A 25,833-nucleotide genomic window follows, 5' to 3' on the forward strand; every position below is an offset into this window, starting at 1 on the left:
AGGAACAAAAGGTACACTTCAGGGGTATAGGGAAAACAACACTCACAAAACCTGTTTATAATATATCACTAAACAATTGTTACCTCAGAATAAGCACTAATAAAACGTAACTTTTAATAATTTACATTTGATAAAATAAATAAATGGCTATATAGGTAGCTGTCAAGTGCTTATAAAACTCTGTTATAATGAGCTAGGGATCTATAGTAAGCATTACTGGAGGAAAATATATATCTCTCCACCCCTTAGTTCATTACTGTATTAACAAATTACACATACCCCCCACCACAACAATAACCCAACATGTTTCTCTTCCTAGCGGAAGCTTTTTCAAGGGGACAAAGTGAAGTATGACAGTGCATAGGTGCAAGAGTGCAAATTATTGTTGTGGTGGGGGGTATGTGTAATTTTTTTAATACAGTAATGAACTAAGGGGTTGAGAGATATATATTTTCTTCCAGTAATGCTTACTATAGATCCCTAGCTCATTATAACAGAGTTCTATGAGTACTTGACAGCTACCTATATAGCCATTGATTTATTTTATCAAATGTAAATTATTAAAAGTTACGTTTTATTAGTGCTTATTCTGAGGTAACAATTGTTTAGTGACTTTAGGATGGGGGAAAGGTTTCTGGGTGCCCTGCTAAGGAGCTAGTACTGCTGTATTACTCCTACCCCCTGGTGGTAGCCCTGATGCATAGCATGTAATCAGCAGCGGGTCGGGTATCCTCGGGTACCCGCGGGTAACCCGAAATGCAGGTCGGGTGCGGGTAGCGACTTGCGGGTGTGAGTAGGGTTGCGGGTAGCGGTCTGCGGGTGCGGGTCGCGGGTAGTGAAAGCAAGCTAAAAACCTTCTTTAGCTTTGGTTTGTGTATAAAAATAGGTTTTATTAACTTTACAGCTCCCCAATGTTACTTTAAAGGTGCACTTTAGAGGAAAATGTAAAAAAGCGGGTCACGGGTAGCGGGTCGGGTAGCGGGCCTGCGGGTCGCGGGTCGGGTGCGGGTAGCGGTTCTGCGGGTGCGGGTCGGGTTGCGGGTATCAAATTCACCAGAAAGCGGGTCGCGGGTCAGGTTCGGGTAGCGGGTTCGAGGGTCGGGTGCAGGTATGAAAAAGTGGACCCGCGCAGGCCTCTAGACACAGCAGCACAGTGAGCCAGTGGCAGTTCAGCACCAGTGATCTGGACAGCAGCTGAGTACAGCACCGGAGGAGGAAAGAGCAGTGAATACCAGAGTACAGTAGCTGAGGCAAAGCTTTGCATCTCAATGCAGAAACTCTCAACAGGACAGACAGTAGTAATTCAGCACCAGTGACATTGGCTTCAGAGCAAGAAGAGGAATGCTAGATAGGAACATAACTACTGTTCACTGACAGCACAGTAGTCAGAGGGGCAGAGCACTGGATGAGGAGGAGAGCAGTGCTGGGTGCAGTGAGAGGGACAGAGCACTGGATGAGGAGGAGAGCAGTGCTGGGTGCAGTGAGAGGGACAGAGCACTGGATGAGGAGGAGAGCAGTGCTGGGTGCAGTGAGAGGGACAGAGCACTGGATGAGGAGGAGAGCAGTGCTGGATGCAGTGAGAGTGACAGAGCTATGAATGAGGAGAGCAGTGTTGGGGGCAGTAAGAGGGGCAGAGCACCGGAGGAGAACAATGCTGGGTGCACTAAAAGGAGCAGAGCACTGTGATGCACAGGCAAAGGGGGAGGGGTGCAGTGAGGCACGTGCAGTGATCACAGCATTGCAACCCTCCTACATGGCATGTGCATCACTGCACAACTCTCCCACTGCATGTGCATCACTGCACCCCTCGCACACTGCATGTGCATCACTGAACCTCTCGCACACTGCATGTGCATCACTGCACCCCTCCCACACTGCATGCACATGTACAGGCAGTGTGGCTGGGGTGCAGTGAGGCACATGCAGTGTAGGAGAGGAATAGTACAGCGAGAAGGGGCTGGGGAGGGTGCAGTGAGGCACAGGCAGTAGAAGGGTTGCAGTGAAGCATAGGCAGTGGGAGGATTGTGCAGTGAGGCTCAGGTAGCGTGGAAGGGTTATGCAGTGATATACAGGCAGTGTGGGTAAGGTGCAGCGAGGCACACGCAGTGTGGGAAGGGTGCAGGAGGGTTGTGCAGTGAAGCACAGGCAGTGGGAGGATTGTGCTGTGAGGCACATGTAGTGGGAGGGTTGTGCAGTGAGGCACAGTTAGTGGGAGGGTTGTATAGTGAGGCACAGGCAATGAGAGGGGTGCAGTAAGGCACAGGCAGTGTAGTAGGGGTTCAGTGATGTACAGGCAGTGTAGGAGGGGTATAGTACTGTAAGAAACTATATGTTTCACAAAACACCTTTATTCCGGCACCAGCAACTCATTAGTAAGAACTGCAAACACGACTCTCATCACAGCAAACAGTATAGGAGATAGACCTTCTTAAGGGGCCCATACACTCAGACGATTTTCTGGCTGACCGATCGATCCCGATCGATCGATTGATTGATCGTTTGCAAATCGGTTGGCCAATCGACCGATCGATGGCCGATTTCGATCGATTTCGATGGATTTCCATCGAACTGGCAGGGTGGAAAATTTAGGTCAATCTGATGAGATTGCTTATCAGTTTGCATTGGCCTTAATGGAAATCTGATGGCAAAAAAATGCCATCAGATCAAATTTCAATAGATTTCAAACTGAAATCTATTGGAATTCTATCCTGGTAAAAAATGTTCTAAAAACGCATCAGATAGATCATCAGATGCATTTCTTATCTATCTGCTGCCAATCTGACCAGTGTATGGGCACCTTTAAGCGTCTTCAGAGTTGAGGAGTTTATTCAGTAAACAGATATACAGATACAGTTCGTTACATCTTTAACCAAGCAGATTACTCCGTAGTAAGTCTTTGCGTTACAGCTCTTGGCTCCAGTCCTGGCAGCCAGGTTCCTCTTATGTCTATACTACGTTACATCTAACCACCTCGCCCTGAGGCTTATCTAATATATACAACCATACAGTTATAGAATATGACACAACATCATTGCATAGAAGTCAAGGGTTGGAGAAAGCCAGGAGAAAGAAGCAAAATGTGAGGAAACGCGGAAAAGCCGCCGCAAACGCTCAGAGTGAGGCGGCTGTTTCCGCGTCCAACATGGCGGCAAAACGCGAAGAAACCGCCGCATGCCGCATGGGCAGAGCGGTGGAGTCCGCGTTGGATGCAGCAGATTGCGCGCATGACTATGTTAATGACAGTGTGGTTGGACGTGGGGAGGCCGCCGCTTGCTTGGAGAGCAGCGCGGCGGCTCCCGCGCCCGAGTCAGCAGATACATTGCAAAACATGTCTGGTGTGGCTGGGACTGATAGTCCACACAGGTTCAGAAGGACGCGCGCGCGCGCTGAGAGGCAGAGCTTATATGACAGCCAGAGGAGAGTCAGCTGACCAAGCTGGTCAGCTGACATTTTCACCAGTTCTCATTGGTCCAGCACTTAGGGGTGGCGCTGGAGAGCGCTATAGTATATATACTGGGTGCTGGCCATTCTCTGGTTGTCTGCCGTTGCGATCACTACGTGGTAGCACTCAGACCTTGTCTGTATCTGTGTTCTAGCATAGTTTCCAAAGGTGTTGATGATCAAGGAACTCACACCTTAGCATTAGGAATATTGAACTGTATTATTTGTTATGACCTTCTGCCTGCCTGACTATTCCTCTGAACTCTGATTCTGTACCTTGCTATTTCTGATATCCTGTTGCCAAACTCTGCTCGTTCCTGGACTCCGTATTTGCCTCCTGACTCTGTACCTTGCTATTCTGCTACTCCGTTGCCAAACCCTGCCTGTTTATTGGATTCCGTATCTGTCCCCTGAATCTGTACCTTATCTGTCTGTGTGTTAACGACCTGGCCTGCCCGACCTCGAGAACTGACCTTACTGTTAGAGGCAGTTCCCAGACCTGTTAGTGACACCCTCTCTCTGGTGTCACTCACGCTCTGTCCTTCCTACTCTCAGCCTAGCTCCTCCCCGGGGAGAGTCTAGGCCATCAGAAGGAACATACTTCTGTGCTGTACGCAAAGTATCTGTTGCATCTAAACACTCACTTGTTATCAGGTGTCCAGAGGTTAGTAGATATATCTGATTATCTGTGATACTGCAGATCACCAATAATCGGGTATATTCTGTATTCTCGGTGATACTGCAGTTCACCGATAATCAGACCCTCTCTGTGTTACACCGATCGTTACACAAAAGTGTCTCTCCTCAGCTTGTGACCCCCTTTTAATACCGGTCACCGAAGAGTTAAATGTGACATCATCTGAGCCCTCCCTCCAAACCTACAATTGCTCAGACCCCTTGTGATGTCATGATACACACCTACTTAATTAATATTCCGCTCGGTCTTTAACCTACATACAAAGAATGTTATGTTTGGTAAATATGGCCTATTAGGGCTGATCAGAACAGCTGAATGATTTCATTGAAATTTCGTGTACCGCATGCGAAAACCGAATTTCGGGTTCCGAATTTTCGTGTTCTGAGTGCATTTCTATTGAAGTCAATAGTGCCAATTTCTGCGGTTAATTGTAAAGCCCCCTTACATGCTATTATCACCAAATTTGGCATGTATTTTAAGCAGATGAGTAGGAACATGGTAAAAAAAATTTGTGAAAAGACCTTATAGTTTTTGAGCAAATAGATTTCAAAGTTTCATAGGAAAAATGGTTTTTAAACTGTGTAAAATGACACTGCTGCAGTACAGGTTACTGCATTCCGAGTTCTGTATACATATTGTATACATTTCATGAAAACAGACAGCGTGGAGTCCCCCCTTCCAAGCCTCCTTAACTCCTTGTCTCCCATGCAGGCTGGGAATCGGGATAGCCAGAATGCGGAGTCCCGGCCGCGTGGGGCTTCGCACCCTGAGCTATACCAGCCTGCATGGTCCATGGCATGGGGGGGGGGCTCTGGAGGAGAGGGGCGGTCAACCTCCCCCTCTCCCCCAGAGCCCTTGTCCAATCCATGGACAAGGGGCTCTTCCCCCCCTCCGGTGCCCCAGGAGGAGGATGGAGCCGCCGACGTCCGGGGGGGGGGGGGGTTCATGGTGCCATCCGGGGTTCCCCTTTAACAAGCGGACCCCGGAAGCCGCCCCGTCCCCAGGAGAAATGAGTATAGGGGTACACGGTACCCCTTACCCATTTCAGCAGAGTTAAAAAAAGAAATAAAAACATGACAACGAAAAAAGTCCTTTATTGTTCTAAATTAACCAGGGATACTTACCTTGTGAAAATCCCACGCCAGTATCCTTAGAAGTGGTCCCACGCCAGTATCCTCTTAGGACATCTCTGTAACGATTGTGGAATTCTCTCCGTGATCAGCGCACAAGACGTGCGCTGACACTGCGGAAATCCTCCACAAGCGTGTAATTTGCGGGAACTCAGCAAAAGGTGCAATGCACCTGTAGAGGGAAATTCCTGTCGACAGATGGAGCTGTGGAGTGCAGAGGAACAGCTCCTCTGCCCTGCCACACACGCCTGACAGGAATTGCACGAAGGGAAGAAACGCAGCGCAAGAAAGCCCTGAAAGAGAGAGATCAAAGCGACAGAGGGTATGTGTGTCCACCAAACTAGTCGCCACCCTGCGACGATGAACACACAACCATGAAGACAAAGTGAGAAGGCAATCGCCAGAGATGGCGATTGCTAACAGCGATACAAGACCGAATAAGCACAGATGAGGAATGTATGTAAGTCCACCAATCTAGCCGCCAACCTGCGACGGTGGACACACAACAGAAGAAACCAAGTGAGAACGCAATCGCAAGAGAAGCGATTGCGGAAGAGAATGAGCACAGGGACAGATTGTATGTGTGTGCACCAAACTAGTCGCCAACCTGCGACGGTGCATACACAACAGCAGATATGAAGTAGGAACGCAATCGCGAGAGAGGTGATTGCCAGAGGTGACACAAGGCTACAGCAAGGCAGAGCACGAGAGTAGCAATGGCACAGCAAATCATACAATGAGGATATAAGGAAAATAACAAACGCTAGCTAAACGCGAACACCGCACTCATTCGCAACAGTGCACACGTTTATGCGTGGTCTCCGCGTGTTAAGCACAACAGAGACAAGCACGCCTAACTAACCACTGACAGACAAACATGAAACAGAGGACGCGAGCGCTTGCTTAACGGTTACCTCACCGAGCCTCCAGCAAGCGTTCGTAGCAGACAAGACAGATACACGAAAACAGGAATAAGCGAGAGATAGGATCCACAGCACTAGCGCAAGAGGCTAGTGCGATCCAGGAAGACAGAGCAGAAGGATCCACAGCACTAGCTCAAGAGGCTAGTGCGATCCAAGTACAGCAAGAGAGATGGAGATCAGACGGATCCACAGCACTAGCGCAAGGCGAGTGCGATCCTGGCAAGACAGAACAGATGAGATAGCTGGTAGCAACCGCTGCTCCAGCTATACTCCAAGAACAAAGATCAGAATGACTTCCTGTCGACCACCGCAGGGACAGGACAATCGCAACAGACAAACAAAACAGATATGCAATCCTAACTGCACTAGGGAATCTGTCTAGTGCAGTTCCAGGAATTACTCTAGGCTAATCTTCAAACAAAGAGCAAGGCTGACACTCCAGGCGAGTGTTACACAGAAACTAACTCTTATGACCAGCCAAGGACTCTGGGAAACATAGCTCTTTATACTGCCAGTCATCAAAGGAGGCAGGTAAGGGATTTGCATAACGAGTGTATGCAAATTCCTCAGCAGCAGAACAGACCAGAAACTTGTAATGGAAAAACAGGTCTCTCTTGCAGAGACCTGCAGCCCACAGACTAGAGGAATGGTCAAACAGCTGTCTGCCAGTGCATCCAGCTGAGCGGATCATTACAATCTCACCACCCTCCCACACCGACGAACTCCCGCAACTGAATGCTCACAGTCAGCCTCTGCATCTGTATAGCAGAGGCTATGAACACGAAAATGTTGCCTTTGAAACAAGAAATTTCGGCAAACAGTGATGCGATCAAAATGGCCACTGGGAAATCCCGGAACGCTGGAGGCCACACTAGAGTGGCGAAACCAGCCATTTTTCACATAGATGGTGGGTCCAAGTGACCAGAGCAGGAGGTGCCCTGGTCCCCTGGACCCACCTATTTATGTGAAATAACGCTCAATCTGACACTCTGAGGTGGCCTGCGGGGAACGGGAATTCCCCAGCAAACAATTTTCGTGTTTCTAGCTTATGCAATACAGATTGCAGAGGCTGTCTATAACCATTCAGCCCCGGGAGTTGGGCGGGTGCCTGGGACCACTCCTGAGGATACTGGCGTGGGATTATTGCAAGGTAAGTATCCCTGGTTAATCCATGTACCCCTATACTCATTTCTCCTGGGGAGGGGTGGCTTCCGGAGTCTGCTTGTTAAAGGGGACCCCCGGATGGCACCATGAACCCCCCAGGACGTCGGCGGCCCCTACCTCCTCCTGGGGCACCGGAGGTGGGGAAGTGCCCCTTATCCATGGATTGGACAAGGGCTCTGGGGGAGAGGGGGAGGTTGGCCGCCCCTCTCCTCCAGAGCCCCCCCATACCATGGACCATGTGGGCTGGTATAGCTCAGGGTGCGAAGCCCCACGTGGCCGGGACTCTGCATTCTGGCTATCCCAGCCTGCATGGGGGACAAGGGGTTAAGGAGGCTTGGGAGGGGGGGACCCCACGCTGTCTGTTTTCATGAAATGTATACAATATGTATACAGAACTCGGAATGCAGTAACCTGTACTGCAGCAGTGTCATTTTACACAGTTTTAAAACCATTTTTCCTATGAAACTTTAAAATCGTTTATTTCAAAAACTATAAGGTCTTTTCACAATTTTTTTTTACCATGTTCCTACTCATCTGCTTAATATACATGCCAAAATTTGGTGATTATAGCATGTAAGGGGGCTTCACAATTAACCACGGAATTTAGCACTATTGACTTCAATGTAAACGCGAATTCGGTCCTCGGAATTGCCTAATTTTCGAGTTTCGAGTGCTTACTCGGAACTGCCAAATTCCGATGGCAAACTCGAAATTCGGAATCCGAGAGCTCAGCCCTAATCGCTTCGGCCATAGGAAGTGAGTGTCATTTCCTGCTTTGCCGGCTGCCAGATAGGAGTTACAGCGTACTAACGCAGTAATCCCCGAAGAATGCTGTCGGCAGTGCGGCAGCCAGGCTTCCACCAACATCCAGAGTGAAACCGGCCTGACTTTGCCAGAGACTAATACTGCACTTTGGAAGCCCGATCGATTTACGTTCAGACTGGCATCAATCTGGCGTGCTCAAAAAGGCTCGGTAAGATGTGTGGCAGTAGCGGCTTCTTGACTCCCTGTGTGTAATGCGTACCCACAAAACGCACAAAATGAAAGTCAATGGGAACGCAATGGTATGCGTTTTCAATGCGTTTTTTCCTCAAAATATATTTTTTTTTTGCTGTATTTTGGTTTCCTGCTGTCTTCCAAGTGATTTGCATGAATGGAAATCTAAAAATGCATGGAAAACGCATACAAAACGCATATGCGTTTTGTATATGTAAACGCATTAAAACACATGGAAAACGCATTGCAAACGCACCACAAATGCACAAACACCGCACACAAAATTAACTTACAACATGACATAAAACGCAGCGTTTCACGCTATGTCCTATGTGAACCCAGCCTTACATTTGCTGTCAGTGCAGATTAAGGATTAATGCATTAGGGTCTGTACAAACAGACTGCGTTGTGCTGTGTTCTTGTAACATCATGCATTTTTTTTCAATTGCAAAGCCTTTTTAAAAATAATGAAAATTGTGATGAATTGTACACAGTAGTATGATGCCATTTTAGAAACTTGCAATCGCAGTGACTGCATTAGAAAATCGCATACAAAAAAGGCAAGGAGATTGCATTTTTTCGAGGTCAAATCCCAGGAGACCTTGCAACTTCCTGTCGAAGGACTTTAAAGAGACTCGGAGACGAACAATACTAAAACTCTGATATTTACCCGGGGCTTTCTCCCGCCCCATCAACACGTCTAAGTCCCACGCTGTCCTTCCGCAGTCTGCCGTTCAGCTGCGGTGAGCCCCTGTAACAGGCTCAGTTACATCAGCCGCTCTGCTGGACGCGTAATACAAAAGTACCTTCTCCATCATTATTTCATTCATATATAGATTATATACACCATGAGCTTGATTCACAAAAGAGTGCTAACTGTTAGCACGGCTGTTTTCGCGCGAACGTTCGCGTCTGCGCGCGATCGCGAATTTTCGTGTGCAATTTAACGTTTTCACGCGCAAACGTGAATTTTCCCGTGAAATTGCTATTGTTTTCACATGCGAACGTAAGTTTGCACGCGAAAACGATAACAATTACGCTGCGCGCGAAAACACTTAATTGCGCGTGAAAATTCGCGATCGCACGCACACGTGAAAATTTGCGCGAAAACGGCCGTGCTAACGGTTAGCACTCTTTTGTGAATCAAGCCCTCGGTATTTGTCCAGATCCTGACAAGCAATGCAACATGTGAAAACAAACATGATGTATTGATATAGATCCACAGAAGGGTAGCATCAGGAGGAGGCGGGGTTATGCAAATTAGTCACAGGTGCATGGCTCTGGCCAGTTTTGCCTGTTAAGGGCCATCGTTTCTCATTTGCATTAGATTTAGGCTACATATTCAGGATCAAGACTTCTTTAATGAATCTGTGTAGCCTGGGGGTTGTAAAACTACGTGTGGGTTGTAAAACTAAATATCTCGCCGTAAGGTGAAAACTGCAGAAATATGGGGGTATAAATAGCAAGTGACTCATCATAAAAAGTAGATATGTGGGTGTGAGGGGAGAGGTGGGTCACTGGTATCAGGGCTGTCTCCCGTTCCAATGGGTCCCTAAAAAAAAAAAAAAAAAAAAAAGGGACTACATCCACATACACTTTTGTTATACTGACGCAGTGCGGCTTTATGTGACGGAAGTGAGTCACGTTAACCACGCAAGTTTTATGCATTGCGCGGAAGCGTATTTTTTCAATACGCTTCAGCGCAGGTGATCGCTTCTAGGGCTGATCGGAACAACTGAATTCCGATTTGGTCAAAATTTCGTGTACCGCAAGCGAAACCGAATTTCGTGTTCCGAATTTTCGAGTCAATAGTGCCAATTTCTGTGGTTAATTGTAAAGCCCCTGTACATGCTATCATCACCAAATTTGACATGCATATTAAGCAGATGAGTAGGAACATGGTAAAAAAAAAAATTTGTGAAAAGACCTTATAGTTTTTGAGCACGTGCAGTGTGGGAGGGGTGTAGTGCAGCGCGGAGCAGCTGGGCGGGGTGCAGTGGGGCACGTGCAGTGTGGTAAGGGGTTCAGTGGTGTAGCAATATGGGGTGCAGAGGTAGTATCGGGGCCCTTGGGCCAGAGGGGCCCCAAGGGACCCTCCCTCAAGCACAATATTACCTCTCTATTGGTCATGAGCTGTAATATTAATCACTTCTATAGATGCGGAAGTGAGGATTCGCTACTAATTAAAGTTATATGCACTCTGTACATGTATATTCTGCGCCTCGGGTTCTGGCTCAGCACAAGCGGCAGTGCACAGGGGCCCGGAAATTGCCAGAAGTGTCTCCTCAGCTGGACTTAGGGTTGCCACCTTTTGGGGGGAAAAATACTGGCTTGTAGGCGTGGTCTGGGGGTGTGGCCTAAAAGTGGGAGTGGTTTGTCCCGACATTCTTAGTTTGGATCTGGGCCTCCTGCATAGCAACAAAACGCATCTCGAGCCTACAGGCTGGTTATGCATTTGTACAGCCTCAGTCCTGCAGTGAATAATCACAATACTTTTTTTTTTACTTATTGCAGTCAGTCGGGTGCTGTTTATAGTGGCTTTTATAGCAGTGACATATTTTTCATAATTAGAAGATTATTTTACCTTAAAAAGGTCGTTCCTTAATTTAAAGTACCCCTGAACTGAGGTACTGCTCATTGTCCTTGGGGTCTCCCATACCCCTTCATATTTGACGGAATCCTTCAGTTGAATATGAAATCCAGGAGGCTCCGCCTAACGATGGAGTGCGAATCAGAACTGCGCTGGTGTAAGTTCCAAATGGTGCAAACACAGAGAAAGCAAGTGCTCATTCACAAGCATTGTCTATTACTGTGCTGATCAAAACCCACGCCTGGCAGTTTAGAGTAGTGGGGGGTTGGTGGATTAATAGGGGTAACCCTGAGGATAACGAGCAATGCCAGGACACTTCTATGAAGGTAATATAGCCCACAATGGGCATCCTTCAATAGATTTTACCCTGGCTCAGGGGTACTTTCAGAAACATTCAAGATGGAGTCTTAAATGCTAAGAAGGCTCTAAAGGTCCCGTTCATATACTCAATGTCACTCAACGGCTATTGGGACCCAATTCCTCGGGCGACATTGCAGGGCAAAGGCTGTGCAGACACGTTGCTTGCTTTCTAGGAAGGAAACAATGCATTCTCCCGGGCTGCTGCAGATTTTGGATTGCGGAGGCGTTTCTGCCTCAATGTTAAGTATAGGAAAAACGCAAACCGCTCTGAAAAACGGCACTTCAGAGCTGTTTGCCAGGCGTTTTTTGTTACAGTAGCTGTTCAGTAACAGCTTTACTGTAACAATACATGAAATCTACTACACTAAAAACGCTTCACAAAACCGCAAAATGCTAGCTGAAACGCTACAGAAAAATAAGAAAAAGCGTTTCAAAATCTGCTAGCATTTTGCGGATCTGCTAGCGTTTTTTGGTGTGCACAGGCCAATGTGGGCAACATGTCAGCAGAAAACAAACACAATTTGGGCCACATTTCAGCAAAAAACAAACACAATTTGGGCCACATTTCAGCAAAAAAAAATGCAATTTGGGCCACATTTCAGCAGAAAATAAACGCAATTTGGGCCACATTTTAGCAGAAAACAAACGCAATATGGGGCACATTTTAGCAGAAAACAAACGCAATTTTGGCCACATTTTAGCAGAAAACAAACGCAATTTGGGCCACATTTTAGCAGAAAACAAACGCAATTTGGGCCACATTTTAGCAGAAAACAAACGCAATTTGGGCCACATTTTAGCAGAAAACAAACACAATTTGGGCCACATTTTAGCAGAAAACAAACACAATTTGGGCCACATTTCAGCAAAAAAAAAAAAAAAAGAATTTACTCACCTGACAGAAGTCCCCTCACACTGCCGACCTCTGGCGTGCAGCTCCCCGGACGATCCTCCTGCAGTCTCCCGCACTGAACTGAATAGCAGGGCCACGGGAAGATGGCACCCGAAGCCCTGTACTGGAGACACAAATAGTCTCCAGTACAGGACTTTGGACGCCATCTTCCCGTAACCCTGCTCTGCAGGCTGGAGCGGGGCTGCGCTGGCTGCCTATTAGACGCCGCGGCGCAGACAACAGTGTGACGTCTTGATGACGTCACGGAGCCTCCGAGGCCCCTAAAAACATGAGGCCCCAAGCGGCTGCTTGGTGCCTGGTGGCGCCCGTGCTGTACACACGCTTTTTAGCAGAGGTGGTTGTTAGCAGCCTCCTTGGACAAGTTTCATCAGGCCTTAAGATTAGTTTGATAAGGAGCCCTTGGTTATACAGTTATGCCCCTGCTGTAGCAGGACATACCACACATTAACCTTAAAGGGCAACTGAAGTGAGAGGGATATGGAGGCTGCCATATTCATTACCTTTTAAACAATACCAGTTGCCCGGCAGCACTGCTGGTCCGCTTTACTGGAACAACCACACTTCACCACCATTACAGGTCTCTAACAGGGATGCTCAAATCCGACCCGGGAGATAGCCGGATAGTTGCTATCCGGATATCTCCCAGGAGGGCTGTGCGGGGTGGGTCCCTTGGCGCCTCCCACGATGCGCTCCACGCAGCGGTCACGTGAGTAGTACAAACACTTCCTCCTTCCAGGTTGAAGGAGGAAGTGTGGAGCGCATCGTGGGAGGCGCTGAGGGACATACCTAGAAGACGTCAGACAGGTAAGCTTGACCGCTTGAACCGCCCACCCCCCCCCCCTCCCCCAAACACCCCCGCACAGCCGTCCTGGGAGATATCCGGATAGCAACTATCCGGCTATCTCCTGGGTCAGATTTGAGCATCCCTGGTCTCTAACTCTAGAACTGGAAGCCGGTGCAAGCCCCCTGCGGGTACACCTCTCCTGCAACACCATGTACTAGAACAAACTTAGATCCTGCACACAAAAGGCTTCTTAAAATATCTGTATTAGCAGCATACAGAGCAAGCAGAGGCACACGACAGGTTTTCTCAGGTGAGGAAGAGCTATGCCCAAAACATGTTGTGTGCCTCTGCTTGCTCTGTATGCTGCTAATGCAGATACTTTAAGAAGCCTTTTGTGTGCAGGATCTAAGTTTGTGTGCAGGATCTGCTAGTCTGCTTGGCTGCAGTAGTGTCTTAATAATGCCAATAACCTCTCTATCGAAAAGTATTAGAGGCAGAGGATCAGCTGAGCTGCCAGGCAACCGGTATTGCTTAAAATGAAATAAATATGGCCACCTCCATAGACCTCTCACTTCAGTTGTCCTTTAAAGTGAACCTGAGATGGTTCACTAGCCCCTATTTATACTTACCTGGGGCTTCCTCAAGCCTCATGAGCACTGGGGCCTCCCTCGCCATCCTCCTCGGCCCCTCTGTTCTGCCGCTATATCTCTCTGTTCTGCTGGGCAGTCACGGGCTTCTGTGCATGGGCATCTCGGGTGTGCCCGCACCCCTCATCGTACTTCGGTGTCCTGGAGGATTCTGCGCCTGTAGGGGAGTTTATCTGCCCTGGGCTAAAGCCAGATCCCAGCGGACCATTGGAGAGGACATTACACTGTCCTCTCCCTCTGACTGCTTGTGATCTGGCAGCAGGTGGGAACGTAGCCTAAGGACTCAGTCACATCACTGATGCAGACTGGCCGTGCTATTGGGACGCAATGCATATGATTGCACGCCATCTGCGCGCTGCTGATCTCATTCATTACAGTGAATGGGATCAGCGCTGTGATTCCTGAAAAATGCATGCAGCAGTGTGATAGCGCATCACACTGCTGTACTGTACAGCGCAGCATAGAAGTGCGGTCTGTGCACTTCTGCCATTCTTGCGTGTTGCACATAATATGTGCTGCCAAAATGTGCACCAAAGTGCCTATGATGTGAATGAGTCTTTATCCTGTAAAAGCAAAAAGACTGTTTCCATTAAGTCTGAATGTGCAGATGGGAAACTACTGCCGATTCAAACAATAGCTTGCTGTCCAGATCGCTTGCCAATCTGGACAGCAGTTCTCCAAAGCACACACCTGAATCCCTGTAACCATATAACTATAGTGATTCAGCTTCGCAGCAGCACTGGTGACATGCCCCAATGGAAATGGACATGGCACCTTACAGGTGGGAATGTCTGTTATCGTCTATAGCTACCATTCAGAAAAAAAGAATTGGTTGAAGTAGCTGCAGGGCTCCTGCTTTTCAGACAACTTGCAAGCTCAAAAGCCCCATTTGATTGCAGTGTTAATCTGCATATCTTTAGGTAATAGCCTTCTTCACAAATGTTTGACACTGTAACAGCCTGTCATTAACACCTCCTGGTCCCTCAGGAATTTTTACGACAGGTAGCCTCTCCTGGACTCCTGGTAGAGCGGAATATACTCTATTCACTCGTAACAATTCACTGAAAGAGAACTGTGACAGACTGACAACTGAGCCGACCATGAGAAACATAGAATGTAATTATGGAGAACCTGTGTGACGCTTCAGACTTCAAAGTTTCAGAAGACTGCACTGACTGCAGTGGAGCAGGAGGAGGGGCAGACACTCTGCTTGCTGCGTGTAGAATACATTGCACTTCCTCCTTCTACACCTCGGCCACGAACAGCTAGTGTAGGCACAGGAGTGGGGCGGGCCAGCCCAGCCAGTGGAAGCGCTCTCATTGGCTGGCAGCAGTTTGGGGAGGTTTTATATAGCAATGCTCTGTTTCTCCTCTTGTTTTTACCGGCAAATCCTGAGCAAATGCCCTGCCGGTAAAAAAAATATTCCGGCACCGGCTTTCTAATGAAAAAAACGGCCCTGCCGCCCGAATACCGGCTGGGTGGCAACCCGCCTGGACTCTGGGAAAATGGCGGTGGCGCCGCTGTATTACGCCGACCGGACCTGGAAGTAGCCGCACAGGATTGTGGGAGATACGTAGTGTTGAGGCTGTGTTGGGAATATGGCGACCACCTCAGTGTCTGGCGGCGGCCCCGGGCCCTCTGGAGCCTCCAACCCTGCGGGGGTCTCCGGGTTGACCGCCGCCATCACCGGCACCATGAACAAGAAGAAGAAGCCTTTCCTGGGCATGCCGGCTCCGCTGGGCTACGTGCCGGGCCTGGGCAGAGGGTGAGGAGGCTATGCTGAGGGGACACGGGGGCTGCACAGGGGAGGCATGGGAGTGCTGTGCTGAGGGCATAATATGGAGCTATGCTGAGGGTATGGAGGGGGCTGCACATGGGGGGCTATGCTGAGGGCGCAACATGGAGCTATGCTGGGGTTATGGAGGGGGCTGCACAGGGGAGGTATGGGGGACATAATATGGAGCTATGCTGAGGTTATGGAGGGGGCTGCACAGGGGAGGCATGGGCCTATGCTGAGGGCATAACATGGGGCTATGCTGGGGTTATGGAGGGGGCTGCACAGGGGAGGCATGGGGGGCTATGCTGAGGGAATAACATGAAGCTATGCTGGGTGCATGGAGGGGGCTGCACAGGGGAGGCATGGGGGGCTATGCCGAGGGCATAACATGGAGCTATGCTGGGAGTATGGAGGGGGCTGCACAGGGGAGGCATGGGGGGCTATGCTGAGGGCATAACATGGAGCTATGCTGGGGTTATGGAGGGGGCTGCACAGGGGAGGTATGGGGGACATAATATGGAGCTATGCTGAGGTTATGGAGGGGGCTGCACAGGGGAGGCATGGGGGGGGCTATGCTGAGGGCATAACATGGAGCTATGCTGGGAGTATGGAGGGGGCTGCACAGGGGAGGCATGGGGGGCTATGCTGAGGGCATAACATGGAGCTATGCTGGGAGTATGGAGGGGGCTGCACAGGGGAGGCATGGGGGGCTATGCTGAGGGCATAACCTGAAGCTATGCTGGGTATATGGAGGGGGCTGCACAGGGGAGGCATGGGGGGCTATGCTGAGGGCAGCGAGGGGACGGTTCATTTGGATTTGGTTCTCTTTTAGTTGGGTGCTCCACCTGGCTAGTTTTGGAGAGCACCCGGCTGTCACCTCCTCCTATTCTGCACACAGAAGCACCAGCCCTGCATTCTCTCATCTCGCCCCACATCTCGCTACCATCTCATGACACCCGGCTGGAAAAAAAATTCTGGGGAGAACACTGCAGTTAGCACTGCGAAGGTGGTAGCAGGCAGGGAAACTCGTAGCTGTGTGTAAGGGGATAGTGACTATGTGTTTGTGTGGAGGAGGGGGATTGCAGCAAAGGTGCTGGTGATGGGGGTAGGGGGGAAAAGAGGAGGATAGCAGTGGGAAAAAATGCAGCAGGGGACAGGTGGCTGTGTGAAGGAGATAATAGTGAGGGGACAGTTGACACTATAGAGTGGTTAGCAGAGTTAGGGACAGGTGTCACTGTGGAGGGGAGAGCAGTGAGGGGACAGGTGTCATTGTTGAGGGGAGAGCAGTGAGGGGACTGGTGACACTGGAGGGGAGAGCAGTGAGGGAACTGGTGACACTGTGGAGGGGAGAGCAGTGAGGGGACAGGTGACACTGTGGAGGGGAGCAGTGAGGGGACAGGTGACACTGTGGAGGGGAGAGCAGTGAGGGGACAGGTGACACTGTGGAGGGGAGAGCAGTGAGGGGACAGGTGACACTGTGGAGGGGTTAGCAGTGAGGGGACAGATGGCACTGTGGAGGGGACAGCAGTGAGGGGACAGGTGACACTGTGGAGGGGACAGCAGTGAGGGGACAGGTGGCACTGTGGAAGGGAGAGCAGTGAGGGGACAGGTGACATTGTGGAGGGGATAGCAGTGAGGGGACAGGTGACACTGGAGGGGATAGCGAGGTGACATGTGACACTGTAGAGGAGATTGCAATGAGTGGACTGGTGACACTATGGAGGGAGTAGCAGTGAAGGGAACTGGTGACACTCTAGAGGGGAGAGCAGTGAGGAAACGAGTGACACTGGAGCAAATAGCAGTGAGGGGACAGGTGACACTTTGGAGGGGAGAGCAGTGAGGGGACAGGTGACACTGTGGAAGGGAAAGCAGTTAGGGGACTGGTGACGCTGTGGAGGGGAGAGCAGTGAGGGGACAGGTGACGCTGTGGAGGGGAAAGCAGTGAGGGGACAGGTGACGCTGTGGAGGGGAGAGCAGTGAGGGGACAGGTGACACTGTGGAGGGGAGAGCAGTGAGGGGACAGGTGACACTATGGAGGGGAGAGCAGTGAGGGGACAGGTGACACTGTGGAGGGGAGAGCAGTGAGGGGACAGGTGACGCTGTGGAGGGGAGAGCAGTGAGGGGACAGGTGACACTGTGGAGCAAATTGCAGTGAGGGGGGGGGGAGAGGAGTGAGGGGACAGGTGACGCTGTGGAAGGGAGAGAAGTAAGGGGACTGGTGACGCTGTGGAGGGGAGAGCAGTGAGGGGATTGGTGAGATTGTAAAGGGGAGATCAGTGAGGGGACTGGTGACACTGTGGAGGGGAGAGCAGTGAGGGAACTGGTGACACTGTGGAGGGGAGAGCAGTGAGGGGACTGGTGACACTGTGGAGGGGAGAGCAGTGAGGGGACTGGTGACACTGGAGGGGAGAGCAGTGAGGGGACTGGTGTCACTGTGGAGGGGAGAGCAGTGAGGGGACAGGTGACACTGTGGAGGGGAGAGCAGTGAGGGGGACTGGTGACACTGGAGGGGAGAGCAGTGAGGGGACTGGTGACACTGGAGGGGAGAGCAGTGAGGGAACTGGTGACACTGTGGAGGGGAGAGCAGTGAGGGGACAGGTGACACTGTGGAGGGGAGCAGTGAGGGGACAGGTGACACTGTGGAGGGGAGAGCAGTGAGGGGACAGGTGACACTGTGGAGGGGAGAGCAGTGAGGGGACAGGTGACACTGTGGAGGGGAGAGCAGTGAGGGGACTGGTGACACTGGAGGGGAGAGCAGTGAGGGGACTGGTGTCACTGTGGAGGGGAGAGCAGTGAGGGGACAGGTGACACTGTGGAGGGGAGAGCAGTGAGGGGACAGGTGACACTGTGGAGGGGAGAGCAGTGAGGGGACTGGTGACACTGGAGGGGAGAGCAGTGAGGGGACTGGTGTCACTGTGGAGGGGAGAGCAGTGAGGGGACAGGTGACACTGTGGAGGGGAGAGCAGTGAGGGGACTGGTGACACTGGAGGGGAGAGCAGTGAGGGGACTGGTGACACTGGAGGGGAGAGCAGTGAGGGGACTGGTGACACTGGAGGGGAGAGCAGTGAGGGGACAGGTGACACTGTGGAAGGGAAAGCAGTTAGGGGACTGGTGACGCTGTGGAGGGGAGAGCAGTGAGGGGACAGGTGACGCTGTGGAGGGGAAAGCAGTGAGGGGACAGGTGACGCTGTGGAGGGGAGAGCAGTGAGGGGACAGGTGACACTGTGGAGGGGAGAGCAGTGAGGGGACAGGTGACGCTGTGGAGGGGAGAGCAGTGAGGGGACAGGTGACACTGTGGAGCAAATTGCAGTGAGGGGGGGGGGGAGAGGAGTGAGGGGACAGGTGACGCTGTGGAAGGGAGAGAAGTAAGGGGACTGGTGACGCTGTGGAGGGGAGAGCAGTGAGGGGATTGGTGAGATTGTAAAGGGGAGATCAGTGAGGGGACTGGTGACACTGTGGAGGGGAGAGCAGTGAGGGAACTGGTGACACTGTGGAGGGGAGAGCAGTGAGGGGACAGGTGACACTGTGGAGGGGAGAGCAGTGAGGGGACAGGTGACACTGTGGAGGGGAGAGCAGTGAGGGGACAGGTGACACTGTGGAGGGGAGAGCAGTGAGGGGACAGGTGACACTGTGGAGGGGAGAGCAGTGAGGGAACAAGTGACACTGTGGAGGGGATACCAGTGAGGGGACGAGTGGCGGGATGTTGTCAGATCTGAGCTGTCCTGTTGCTGATCTTTATGGAAAACGCACAGTGCGAGTTGTCGGTCTTTTTGCTATGACTAAATTCTTGGAACTCTCGTTTATCTGCAGTGCCACTGGTTTCACCACCCGTTCTGATATTGGTCCAGCTCGAGATGACAACGATCCCGTAGATGACCGCCATGCTCCGCCGGGCAAGAGGACGGTCGGGGATCAGATGAAGAAAAATCAAGCAGATGATGATGATGAAGATTTGAATGACACAAATTATGATGAGGTACTGATAGCTCCCCCTGCAGCTGTGGCCCGTGTTCTTGTCTGTGTATAAGTGGCCAGATGGTATATCTGTATGAAACGGTCATATTTCTGCAGAAATGAATGAAGCCATTACTTTTTTTCTCTCCCCCCAGTTTAACGGCTATGCGGGGAGTCTGTTCTCCAGCGGACCCTACGAGAAGGATGATGAAGAGGCAGACGCCATCTATGCTGCGCTGGACAAGAGGATGGATGAGAGGAGAAAAGAAAGAAGGTGATTGGCCAGTTTTTAACTGATGCAGAGTTGGGGAGGGGAATCATCAGGAGCAGATCAGTTATGTCATATACAGTATTATCGATTTGACCCATTGATCTGACTGGAAATTGCATCAAGCATAATGGGGAATATCAGACTTCACAACCAGCATCTCATTGACTATCCTAAAGCTTCATAACATTTCTGCATGGATTAATACACCATCCCTTGTGCGACAGTGCAGTGCTGACGCTGTGCAGGCGCATCATAAGCCTCCAGGCTAGTGGCATGTGTTTTGCTGTGGAGAGGTATCAGGAGAATGGGCGGCGCTCGTCGATGCAGATGTCATGCAGCCACTTAAAGGGAATGTCCAAGCAAAATAAAAAAATTAGTTTCACTTACCTGGGGCTTCTACCTGCCCCATGCAGCCATCCTGTGCCCTCGTAGTCACTCACTGCTGCTCCAGTCCCCCGCTGGCAGCTTGCTGACCTCAGAGGTCGGCGGGATGCATTGCGTATATTTTTACGCATTCCCGCTAGTGCAGGAACATTAACACATATATTTTTATGCATTACTGGTTCAATGCGTAAATTTGTACGCAGTGAACCAGTAATGCGTAAAAATGTATGTGTTAATGTTCCTGCACTATCGGGAATGCGTAAAAATGTACGCAATGCGTCCCGCTGACCTCCGAGGTCGGCAAGCTGCCAGCGGGGGACTGGAGCAGCAGTGAGTGACTACGAGGGCACAGGATGGCTGCATGGGGCAGGTAGAAGCACCAGGTAAGTGAAACTCATTTTTTTAATTTGCTTGAACCTTCCCTTTAACTCATGATTCTCAACTGAGACAGTCTTTATTGTCCGTTGTGTCCGAGTTCAAACTAACCTGTGTACCTAGCTTTAAAATAAACTTAAACTGGCTAGGGAGCAAAGCATTAGGTAACTAGATAGAGGGAAGCCTCTGGATAGCCCAGAGATGTCCCTTCTCCTTGACCCCACTGTTGCTGTGCGGACCCTATGAATATATGCGACAAGCTTGTTGGATATGTGGTGGCCGCGCTTGTGCGAGTATGGCTGCACCTGTGCAAGGAAACCAAAGCCACTCATCCACAAGTGGCTGCTTACTACTGTGCACATGTGGCTGTACTCACACAGGCGCGCAGTATGGCCACGTTCATTCAGGAAGGAAAGTATGGCTGCAAATTATCTGTCCTGACCAGCAGTGGTGGTGATCAGAAGAACACCGGATACTTCTGGACTAGCCACAGTGTTCCCCTCTACCTAGGTAAGTATCTAACTTTTTGTTCAGTGGGCAGCACTTACCGTAGTTTGCTTTAATAAAGGTGCAATTATTTGATGACTGTGCTTGTTGCACTTTTGTGTTCACTGTAGACCACGTCTAGTATTCCAGTTGCCTTGATATTTGAGGTTATGCTTTATAAAGAGGCTTTGTCATCAGTTTGTTTTACTGATTCACAGAGAACAGAGGGAGAAGGAGGAAATTGAGAAATATCGTATGGAAAGACCCAAAATCCAACAGCAGTTCTCAGATTTAAAGGTAACAGACCACTTATTTTGTCTGCTTTTTTTTTTTTTATAGTGTGTTTTTCTTTGACCCCCTTTGATGCAATATTTCTAAACTCTGTGTGCCTTTCCATTCTGTTCAGAGGAAACTGGCAGAAGTAACAGAGGAGGAGTGGCTAAGTATCCCTGAAGTTGGCGATGCCCGGAACAAGCGGCAACGGAACCCTCGCCATGAGAAACTGACCCCCGTTCCTGACAGCTTCTTTGCCAAACATTTACAGACTGGAGATAACCACACAAGCGTTGATCCACGACAGACTGTGAGTAATCCGTGCTGCTCCCAGGAACGTTCTGAAGGGGGTGGTGTCTGGCTTGTCTTTGAGGTCACTAGTTCAAACCTCTCTTTATGTTGGGCATGTCAGTCAGTGCAGTAGGTGGGATTAGGGGGTGGCTGGGTGTGTCCTAGAGTTCTGTTGCAGTCTTTCACTGTGGCGCGATCCTTTGTGCTGCCTTTTATCACAGTAAGTTGGAGATGGAGGTTTAAGTCGCAGTTATGTACTTTTAACATATGTGGGCGGGGTTTGTTCGTGCACTGGCCTGATCTGCGTGAGATACATGTGTGGCATCTCTGGACCGCTGGAACAGTGTGTGCGCTGCAACTTGCCCTACATGTGGGTTGATCAGCAGTGGGCTCTACAAGATACCCGCAATGGTTATGTGGCTTTGAGGCAGGAAGGGTTCCCAGTCCTAACTGGTGATAGAGGACTTCTGTATCCTCGGTGTGCTTGGACATCAGGAAGTGGGTGAGCACGTTTCATTAATACAAGGAGACAACTTTGTTTCAACATAACTCCTCCCTAATCATATAGCCAGCTGATCTTCTCTCCTCTTACCCTATGAAGATAATGGTACCGGTACCAGGGTGGGTGTAAAGTGAGTGCTAGCGCATATATGTATGAATGTGAGTGCTCCGCAGATCAGCCCTTGTCTTTTAACCACTTCAGGACATCTGAAGTGAGCGTTAAATGGAGGCTACCATTTTTATTTCCGTTTAAACAATACCAGTTACCGGAAGCCCTGCTGGTCTATTTAGATGCAGTAGTGTTTGAATAACACCAGAAACAAGCATGCAGCTAATCTTGTCAGATCTGACAATGTCAGAAACACCTGACCTGCGGCATGCTTGTTCAAGGGCTATGGCAAGAGTATTAGAGGCAGAGGACGCCCAGGCAACTGGTATTATATCAAAGAAAATAAACATGGCAGCCTCCATATCCCTCTCGCTTCAGTTGTCCTTTAAATTACACACTTTGCATTCAATTTATTTAGATTGGGGATTAGTGCATCGTTTTGCATCTGATTTGTATTCAAACTGAAACACATGGATGCAGCTAGCCACAAGTAGACTTACATTTTCGTACAACAGGAGATATTGGCAGCGCTTCCAAATACAGGCTGCACCAGAGTTGACCAGCTGCATAGATGTGCAAAGGCCACACATGGGCAACTTACACAACTTGCATTCAAAACAACAACAACTAAATAACATTTGTAAAGCGCTTTTCTCCCATGGGACTCAAAGCGCATAAGCATGGCTCCGACCATTGTGGTACAGAGGAAGAATTTTATAAGTCTGGAAATGCCAGGCTAAACAGGTGGCTTTTCAGTCTGGATTTGAATAGCTCCAGGGATGGTGCTGTCTTTACTAGGTGTGACAGGGAGTTCCAAAGAGTAGGGGCAGCATGACAGAAGGCTCTATCTCCAGATTTTTTGAAGTGCACTCTGGGAGTGACCAAGTTTATAGAACTTGCTGATCTGAGGTTGTGAGAGGTGTGGTGCAGCTTCAGCAGGTCCTTCATGTATCCAGGGCCCAGATTGTGCAGGGATTTGAATGTCAGCAGTCCAATCTTGAAGAGTATTCTCCATTCTACTGGTAGCCAGTGCAGTGAGCGAAGGATCGGTGTAATGTGACAGTGGCGAGGCTGGTTTGTTAGCAATCTGGCAGTAGCATTCTGCACTAATTGCAGGAGACGCAGGTCCTTTTTAGGGAGGCCAGCATAAAGGGCATTGCAGTAGTCCAGCCGTGATGTGATGAAGGCGTGGACTAGGGTTGGAAGATCCTCTGGGGGAATCAGATGTTTAATCTTTGCAATGTTCTTCAGATGAAAGAAGGAAGATTTAACTACAGATGAAATTTGGTTTCTGAAACTCAATTCCCCATCGATTAGTACTCCAAGGCTGCGCACAAGGTTGGAGCTGTTTATGTCTGAATTCCCAATCCTGATTGGTGTTGCTTTAGGATAGAGCTGTTTTGATGGCGAGTGTTGGCTTTGGACAAACAGGACCTCAGTTTTGTCAGCATTCAGTTTCAACCAGTTATCATTCATCCGTGCCTGTAGCTCAGCTAAGCAAGAGTTTATTTTTGGGGTAGGGTCTCTTCCACCAGGTTTGAAGGACAGGTATAGCTGTGTGTCATTGGCGTAGCAGTGGTACGTCAGGCCATGACGTAGGATAAGTGTACTGAGTGGCAACATGTAGATTGCAAACAGCAGAGGGGATAGGATTGATCCTTGTGGCACTCCGAATTGTAGAGGTGCGGGTTTGGACATTATAGGACCTAGGGATACTCTCTGTGTTCGGTCAGTCAGGAATGATCTGAACCACTGGAGGACTGATCCACTGATGCCACAGTACTCCTGCAGTCTGTTAAGCATAATTTCATGGTCAACTGTATCAAAAGCCGCTGAGAGATCCAACAGGTTTAGGATGAAGCATTCCCCTCTGTCCCTTGCCATGAGCAGGTCGTTGCAGACTTGGATGAGGGCTGTTTCACAGCTGTGGTGTTTCTTAAAGCCAGATTGTAGAGGGTCCAGGATGTTGTTTACTGACAGCCTGGTTTCAAGTTGCCAATAGTCAGCCTTTTCAATAACTTAACCTAAGAAGGGGAGGTTGGAGACAGGTCTGTAGCTGCTCATAGCATCTGGATCCATGGAAGGTTTTTTAAGAAGGGGCTTGATGATTCCTTCTTTTAGAGAGGTAGGAAACCTCCCTGCTTGCAGAGAGCAATTTACTATTTTGTGAAATGCTGGACCAAGCAGGTCAGGGCATTTCAGCATATGTTTAGTTGGTCCAGGTCGCAGGTTGTCTGGCGGAGGCGACGGAGGATGTCTGAGATCTCTTCCTCACTAATACTTTTGAAGTCAGTCCAGGGTGTTAGGTTGTTTTTGCCACTATTTCCAGGAGTTGAATAAGTCTTAGGTGCAGTGGACTGAATGAGACACCGAATAGAGGATACTTTGTCAGCAAAGTAGCAAGCACATTTTTCGCATAGCTCCTTTGAGGGAGTTATAGTAGGTTTTAGACAGGATGGGTTACATAGTCTATCAACTGTGCGAAATAGTTGGGCTGGCCTGTTGGCGGCTTTTGCGATCTCCTGTGATAGGTAGGAGGATTTTTTTCTTGGTGATCGCATCTTGGTAGCTTTCCAGGTGAGAGACAAGGGTGTGTTTTATCTTTTGAATTCTGAGTTTTTCGCCACTTCCTTTCTAGTCTGCGCGCTTCTTTCTTTAGGTCCTTTAATGAGCTGTCAAACCACCGTGCATGGTGAAGTGGTGTAGACCGTTTAATGCGAACTGGAGCAAGGGCGTCATAGGCCGATGACACTGCATGGTTGTACATCAGGACCATGGAGTCTGGGTATGATTGGTTAATGCGTCGAAGTTGAGGGTATTCTGAACGTGCTGAGGTGAGACATCTTTCAGAGAACTGTATTTTATGAGTTCTTTCCCTCTGTGTTTTATCGCTGGTGCTGTCAGAGAGAAGTGGATGGTGTGGTGGTCTGACCATACCACTGGGTTTATATCCATGTGTGATATTAAAAGTCCGGAATGAAATATAAGATCCAGGGTGTGCCCTTTCTTGTGGGTGGGGAGGTTGACAGCCTGAGAGAAATCCAGTTCATTCATTATAAGAAGTAGTTCACTTCCTAGGCGGGAGTCGTGATCATCCACCCATGCATTGAAGTCTCCCAGGATGATCCATCTGGGGTGTTCCACTGTTAGGCAGGATAAGAGTTCAGATATTTCCTTAAGAAAGGCTAGACCATTTTTTGGGGGGCGGTATATGAGCAATATGTTGATGTTTACTTCTGCTGACAGTTGGGCTGCAAGACATTCAAAGGTTTCAGTGGGGCCTATGGGCAGGGGCCCTATAATCAAAGAGGATCTGAAGCATATGGCAACCCCCCCACCCTTGCGGACTTGTCTCTCACAGTGCAAGACTGAATAATTGGTTGGCACGGTTGCTTCAAGAGTTGGGCCTGCATGTTTCCCAAGCCAGGTCTCTGTCAAAAAGGTCAAATCAGAGAGCTCTATTAGGTCATGTATAGTTGCAGTCTTATTATTTATCGATCTGGCATTGCAGAGTGTAGCTGTGATTGAGCTTTTCTGGGGACAACTATGATTTTTATACTTGGATCCACTCCCTCTCCTCCCCCTTCTGCTTTTCTTGAGTATCCCAAAGGATTTTAAGAGGAGAGCTAGTGAGGTGTTAATTTGTAATTGATTATTGGGAGGGCAGGCAGAGAAAAGATCCTTTGATGAGTATTTGTATGTTGACATAGAGACAATAGACTTGTTTAGATAGCTTTTACTTCTGGAGTCCTGCTGAGATCAAAGGG

General features: G+C 49.5%; 1 protein-coding gene and 1 pseudogene across 1 annotated transcript in view; one reads left to right on the forward strand and one right to left on the reverse strand.

Moving 5' to 3' along the window:
- Positions 1–25,833, reverse strand: part of LOC137541586 (sterile alpha motif domain-containing protein 10-like) — a 358,765-nt gene that overhangs the window by 81,520 nt on the left and 251,412 nt on the right. The gene's annotated exons all lie outside the window — the stretch shown is intronic.
- LOC137541580 (pre-mRNA-processing factor 6-like) overlaps positions 14,962–25,833 on the forward strand; it is a 47,230-nt pseudogene continuing 36,358 nt past the window's right edge.

The sequence above is a fragment of the Hyperolius riggenbachi genome, chromosome 12, assembly GCF_040937935.1.
Source record: "Hyperolius riggenbachi isolate aHypRig1 chromosome 12, aHypRig1.pri, whole genome shotgun sequence".
Taxonomy (NCBI): Eukaryota; Metazoa; Chordata; class Amphibia; order Anura; family Hyperoliidae; genus Hyperolius; species Hyperolius riggenbachi.